Here is a 6,000-nt window from a genome sequence, read left to right as displayed (position 1 = left end):
CACTTTTACATCAGAAACCTCCACTTCCTTCTTAGAAATTCCAAATGAAGGCATCTTAATTGTGGGCATTTTCATTTTCCCCTTCCCGTCAGAACTGCCGCCGTCAGATGAAGTATCGGTTCCACCGGCAGATTTTTTGGTGGAAATTTTGCCATGCAGCTTAGCGTCCTCTTCGCTTTCTTTGGTTTTGCTTCCAAACTTTGGCATGGAGAATTTTGGAAGGCTCATTTTCACCTCAGGGATGTCGATGTTAATATCAGAGGGTTTATCTGTTGCGTCAGAGGAGCCCCCCTTTGGAATTGCAATATCCATCTCTAACTTTGGAGCTGAAATGTCGACAGAGGGGAGTTTCGCTAACGGAAGCTTCGCTTTGCCTTCCGAAGAGGTCTCGATTTGGCCGGCCGACATGTCTGCCTTTCCTTTCTTTGCCTTTACATCTTTTTCCAGAGTTGATTTGGAAACATCCGCGCTGGTTTCATGTTTTGATTTGGGGAAAGTTATGCCGAATTTGGGCATTTTCATCTTTGGTGACTTCACTGTGACTTCTGTTTCTCCTTCCTCGTGAGATGCTTTTGTTTCTCCCTCGCCACCTTTCTTGAACTTGGGTCCAGAAAAACCAAGTTTCCGAAGGGAAAACCTCGGCGCCTTGGCGCTGGCTTCTACGGCAGCGTCTTCCATACTAGGTCCTTCTAGAGAAACCTTCGGCAGACTTGCATCTATGTCCACATCTGGAACCTTTGGTGCGGTTAATGCCACAGATGGAAACTTCACAGACGGTAGCTCGACTCCGGCTTCCTGTGGTTTCTCCAGCTTTACTTTAGGAGGTTTAATGTCAGCTTTTTCCTTGAGCTCCACGTCCGTTGTCTTATCTGATTTCCCCAGTCCCAACTCAACTCTGGGCAGGGTGATCTTTCCTCCTCCTTCTTCAAACCGTGGCTTCTTTATTTCCGAGCCGACGTGCGGAACAGAGACTTCGCCAGCAATCCTTGGAACGTTGATTTCCACAGCCATGTCTTTGGCCACGTCGCCGAACTTGGGGAGGCTCATTTTAGGCATCTCTATCTTGCCCTCTGGCCCTTCAGTAAGAGGCTCCAACCCATCGGTTTTCGCTTTTGGCAAGTTTAAATCAACGTCCATCTTCGGTGCGTCTAACTCAAGGCTCGGCAGCTTTATAGAACCGAACCCCACCTTGGAATCTCCGTGAAAGGCAATTGCGTCAGACCCCACTTTAGGAAGTTTCAATTCAATTTTTGGCTTTTCAATGGATACCTCCAGGTCGGGTTTTGTTGGGGTTATATGTAATTCCGCAGGTTTCATCTTGGGAACGGAAATGTCTAGTTTAGGAAGAGTAATTGTATCTCCCTTGCCTACCAGATCTTCTTCTTTTACTTTAGACTCAGCTTTCGGGGCGTGAATTCCAAGTTTCGGGGGGGATACTTGAGGCTTTTCCGCTTTTGCAGATATGTCAAACATTGGTAAGGATACACTGGGCATCTTTAACTTGAAGTCAAGCCCATCTGCGCCTTCCATGTACGGCGCCTTGCCGTCCACCTTGGACGAGGGCACCGTGGCTTCCGGTTTACCCGGCTGAATGCCCGATACTTTTGGTAATGAAATATCAAGGGATGGAACCTTAACAGATGGAAATCTGATCTTCCCGTCCATTTCCGCCACGCCATGTTCTTCTACCGAAACTCCCAATTCAGGGGGCGACACATCAAGTTTTTCTTTGGACAGCGAAAGCCCAACACTGGGCAATTTGATTTTGGGGCCACTTATCTTGAAGTCGTTCCATTCTCCTTCAATTTTCTCCATTTTCGCCTCCACCTTAGGATCCTGCGCATCCTCCTTCATTCCAAGCTTAGGAAGACTTATTTTGGGCATTTTTAGAGTCACGTCTGGAATGGATACCGAGCTCTCAGCTTCAGCTTTTTCGGTTTTCAGATCGACCTGTGGAACGGTAGCTTTGATCTTGTGAGAGTCGGCGTAGGCTTCTTTAACCTTCATTCCAGGTTTAGGAGGACTCATTCTGGGCATCTTCAGAGCGACATCGGGAACAGCGATGCCTCCTGAGATTTCCGCATCCATCTTTCCCTTCGGCAGAGCGATGTCAAAATCCACCTTGGGAACCGAGACGTCTAGAGACGGAAGCTTCATGGATATCTTCTGTTTGCCGTCTGGGCTGTCGCCTTCCGGTTTGCCTTTGGGCAGAGAAATTCCGATTTCAGGAGACTTCACTGAAGGCATTTTAAACTTATCCTCAGTCGCTTTCACCTCGGTCTCTTTTTTAAATTTGCGGCCGGAGACTTCCAACTCAGCTTCGGGGGCCTTTGAGGACATGCCGAATGTTGGTAACTTAAATTGTAGGCCTTTACCGGTAACATCAAGCGCCTCGACCTCAAGGTCGGCTTCTGCCTTTCGCAAGCTCAGGTCAACGTCAAGTTTTGGTGGAGCTACTTCAAGAGTCGGAAGTTTAATTTCTGTCTTGGGTCTTCCGTCCACTTGTACAGCGATGTCTGACTCCCTATCGAGAGATGGCGAGCAGATTCCGACCTTCGGTACTTGGGGCATGGTGATCTTGCTTTCTTGGATGTCCACTTCAACATGCGCAGTTGGGACTTTGATTTCAACGTCTGGAATTTTGGCTGATGCTCCCAACGCCGCCATCTTAATACCTTCCTTTGACGAAATCTCTTGAGTTTCTGCCTTCATGGTTAGCAGAGGTAAGTCGAGTTCAACTTGAGGGGCTTTGGCTTCAATTTCCAGCTTCGGTAGAGAAACTTCAGGCTTCGGCGCTGCAGCTTCCACCTTAGGTTTCTTCAGTTTAGGAACTGAGATTCCAAACTTAGTCGCGGCTTTGTCCTTCGTCTCGGGGCTGCCCTTCGCTAGCTCTACCTTGCCTTCAGGGGCCGTCACGGAGAGGCCTCCCGCCGCTGCTGCTTCCTTCACTCTCAGTCTGGGGAACTTCATTTTTGCCCATTTTTGCTCCCCATCGGAAACTTTGGGGGTGACTTCTGCTGCCTTGGAAACGGCGCCGGCCTCGGCTACCCCCTTGGTTTTAAGGAACTTGGAGAACTTGGGAAAGGAAAACTCGACACCGACGGGTGGAATCTCCATACTGCCCACCGAGACTTCAGATCCTCGGACGGCTTCCACGGAAGCTTCCTCTGAAACCCTCACTTCACCGGACACTTTCTTCTTTTTCTTCTTCACCGGCGTGAGGCTTTTAACGGTCTGCAAAGACACAAAAACGACCAATTACAGGAAAATATCCGCTGTAGGACTATAATCCTACAATCCCTTAGTAAATCCCCCCCCTGGAGTCTACGGATGGATGGCCACGCGTACCATTTTGGACATCTTGGCTTTCGGGCCCTTGACCTCCACGCTCCCAGAAGTTGCTGAGACGGAGACGTCGGCAGACGGCACGGTGCGTTTCAGGCAGTACGAGACCTTGTAGCGCTCGGCGTACTGCAGGATTTTCAGAGCGTCTTCGTACCTGACGTTCTCGAAAAAGATCCGAGCGCTCACGATCTGGTCCCCTGTGAGAGAGATGGTCGCATCGTCACATGACCCGCGTTTTTAGGGTTCCCGCGCTACGTCGACCGCCAGGACTTTATGAGATTACCTTCCAGCAGAGGCAGCGTCTTGGCCGCCGGGGAGTCCTTCAGGAGCTCGGAGATGAAAAGGCCTTCTTGGCCTCCTCCTGAGATCGCGATTCCACTCATGCCGGCCTGGGCCTCCGTCTCCACGATCACCTCCACCATCTCAGACAACTTCAGCTTCTCCTATCATCAGAAGCACAACATGTATCGTAAATGCCCCGGTTCTGACCTCCATGTCCACCCCCACCCATGCGCCACAAACAGAGCCGGCCTTAGGCGTTGTGGCGCCCTGTGCGGACTACTCCTCTGGCGCCCCCCCCCTGCCCCTTCAAACTACCCCTCCCTCTCTACCCCTTCAAACTACACCCCCCCTGTGTCCCTTCAAACTACACCCCCCTCCCTCTGTCCCTTCAAACTACACCCCCCCTCTGTCCCTTCAAACTACACCCCCCCTCTGTCCCTTCAAACTACACCCCCCCTCTGTCCCTTCAAACTACACCCCCCCTTCAAACTACTTCCCCCCCCTTTCCCCCTTCAAACTACCCCCCCCACACACACTTACCTTGTTGCCGCAGTCCTGCGGTGAGAACGGGAGGCATCCGTCTTCTCGCTCTGCCGGCATTTCATGTTGAGAGCCGGAATAGCCGGGCGCTCAACATGAGATGCCGGCACAGCGACGGAGTCACGGAGAGTAAGGGGCGCCGAGCGGTTGCTGAGAACTTCACGAGCAACCGCTCGGCGCCCCTGACCAGGACTTGGATTAAAGCATCGTTTTTTTCTTTAAAACTTTATTTAACATGAATGATGTTAAATAAAGTTTAAAAAAAAAAAAAAAGGATGCTTTAATCTAAGTCCCGGTCAGGCGCCCCTGCAACCATGGCGCCCTGTGCGGCCGCACAGGTCGCACACCCCTAAGGCCGGCCCTGGCCACAAAGTATCTGCTCCTTCCGTGGTTCCCCCCTCCTTGTTGCAACGGGCTTTCTTTGCCCTTCCGGGGTATTGAGGGTAAACGGGGACGCCGATTTTTTTCAGTGGGGCATTAAGGAGGGGCAGAAATACCCGGGACTCAACTTCATTTTAAGATCCGACAGGTGCCCAGAGCGTCTCTCAACAGTCAAACAATTGCCCCCCGTGGACTACGTCTGACCCTTAAAACCCCCCAATGAAGCGCTGCTGACCGTCAGAATTCCATCGCAGCCTCCGGGACCCTGCTGGCAGAGCAGAAGCCGGCATCTGGGAGAGGCGATGCGGCGTCGAGTGACTGAGTGTCTGAGAGTTGCGTGACTGTCTGTAAGTGCTGTGAGTTGTGTGAGTGACTGTACGTTCTTTTGTGAGTGATGGTCTGCGTGCTGAGCTTTGTACTCTTGTGTGTGTCCTGTCGTTGAGTGCGGCGAGTTGTACGGCTGTGAGTTGTGGAGTGTCTACGCGCTGTAAATGATGTCTGTGAGTGATGTGAGTTGCGTTGGTCTGTGAGTGTCAGTAAATGTCATGTTGTGTGAGTGATGTTCTTGTGTGTGTGCTGGTGTGACAGGGCCAGGCTAGCTGGCTCATGTGTCATATGAAGTTTAGCCGGGTCACGGAGCACTTTTGTGTCCGGTTCTGTATCCCGTGACCCGGTAATATATTATATTGTGTTTATTGTGTAACCGGCCCAGAGACTGATGTGGATTCAGCTCCAGCCTTCAAAGAGACGATCCTATAATCTGGCTGGGGCTCTTAATCAGCCAGCACAGCCCTGTCTGCCCAGACGGCACCCGCACTACAGGGGGGATAACACAGGTGGGGGAACCCATTGTATTCTGTAATCCCCTCACCTGATACATCCCCTGTATACTGATGGGATTTGTGATGGGATGGGAGTGATGGGATTGGGGGTTGGGTTCGGTACACATTGCATTGAGATTGTATATAAGTTCTGTGTGTTTGTAATAAAGAGAGTTCTTCTTGGTTTGCTACGAATGGTGGTCTGGATGATCCGTGGATAGCTGAGTGCGATCCGTATGAGGGACTGACTGGTGATTCCTCAGCCCTCAAACAGGGGGACCCAGCCTTGGGTACGGTGACCCTGTAACAGCTGGTGAGGAGTGTATGTTGTGTGTTTGTGAAGGCTGTGAGTTGTGTGAGTGGGCGATATGAGTTGTGTGAGTGGGCGATAAGTTTGATTGCGACACCCCTGGTCTAGAAGCAGCTTTTTCACCCCATCGCCTGCTGTGTTGCGATTTTGCCAGTAGAGGGCGCAATTTACCTGCGCAGCGCAAATCCACAAGCTCCCATCACTCTCGGCCGCCGGCGATACAATGTTGCAAACACAGTTATTATTACGGCGTGGGCGCACTGGGCACAAGCAGCGTGTGTGACCCCTGGGGGGAGAGAGAAGGGGGGCAAACCGCTACCT

This window comes from Sceloporus occidentalis, unplaced genomic scaffold, assembly GCF_023333645.1.
Source record: "Sceloporus occidentalis isolate IW3139 unplaced genomic scaffold, rSceOcc1.0.p SCAF_373, whole genome shotgun sequence".
Taxonomy (NCBI): Eukaryota; Metazoa; Chordata; class Lepidosauria; order Squamata; family Phrynosomatidae; genus Sceloporus; species Sceloporus occidentalis.
This window is presented reverse-complemented; position numbering follows the sequence as displayed.